Raw genomic sequence first — 1,334 nt, forward strand, 5'->3', positions numbered from 1 at the left:
GGTATTTGGTTATAAGCAAAACATTGGAAGACTTAAGATGTCGACCTGCTGGTGGTGGATGAAAAGTTATCATCACCAAATTTTTACAATTCATTCTGATTGCCTGTACCAAAGGCCATCCAATATTTGTCAAACATTTTACTCAAAGCCACAAATATGAACCTCATGGTGGCACCAGAGGAAAAAGTCAGGGATCACCTGACCAGATCACCAAAGTCAATACGATTACATCATCTGGGCAACGTGTGACCGGACTATCCTACAATTCTGCAGCCGTTACATCAGTCCGGTCCAAAGTGATGGACTGACAAACCGAGAGATATTATTTGAACACAGCAGTTCAATTCATTCACATTCAATTAAATATTGTTTATAGGATTTTACATGGAAGTGTTCCCTGTTATTTTTAGAATCACTTTAAGAAGGTGGGCGGACTCCATAGCCATAACAGCTGAGCCAGTGTAGCAAACTTAACTCTTTAAGTCTAGGACAAGTCAGCATTCCTCTCCGTATTCTGGTGCCACGGAGCAGAATAAGCTCAAACTCAAACTCTCCTACCTTTAAAGCAAAGACAAAACAATGGCTGCTAAAGTTCGTCATAGAATGCAAAGATAATAATATCTTATTATAGACTACCTTTTAAAATTATGACATTTACACCTCAAATAACCAATAACTTGGATGATGCCAATTCCTTTTAATGTGTCTTTGGCACTTCTACAATAGTATACTTTTAAAAAGATTTTATAATTGCTTGTTTACATGACTTACTTTTTCTTTAGCCCCTTTCTGGCATCTTAATGTTGGACACTGAATACCCGTTACCATCTTGATGAGGTTGGTGAACTGTGGAAACATCAGGGACAAGTCTGGGAAAAAAAGTCCAGGACTTTATTGATCTCTTCCTGACACAATCTGACTAAATATAGCTGCAGATGCATTGAAGTGTTGTCAGTAATCCTAAACCTAAAAGCTATGTGTTTTGCACTAATGGCAGCAATTTTCATTTTATGTCCAAAATGATGAATCTCCCAATGTTCTTTTGCAGATCAAGACATACTCTGAGCTTGATATGCTCCGTATAGAAATACCCAAACTCTCTTGCTCTCTCTCTCTCTCTCTCTCTCTCTCTCTCTCACAAACACAAACACAAACTCACACAAACTTTGACTAGTCCTGGAGATTCTGTGCACTGCTTGAGTGATGAAAGAGGAATTCCCCCACCAGCAAGTAAACTTTTCCAGCGAGGGAGTAGAGGAGCTGTTAAGCCCCTTCCTGGTGGTTTATTCAACACATTTGAAGGAAATCATGTTTTACTGAAAACAAACCATTAT

The sequence above is a fragment of the Trachinotus anak genome, unplaced genomic scaffold (genome assembly GCF_046630095.1).
Source record: "Trachinotus anak isolate AG129_WGS33_773 ecotype Australia unplaced genomic scaffold, CSIRO_AGI_Tana_v1 ptg000008l, whole genome shotgun sequence".
NCBI lineage: Eukaryota > Metazoa > Chordata > Actinopteri > Carangiformes > Carangidae > Trachinotus > Trachinotus anak.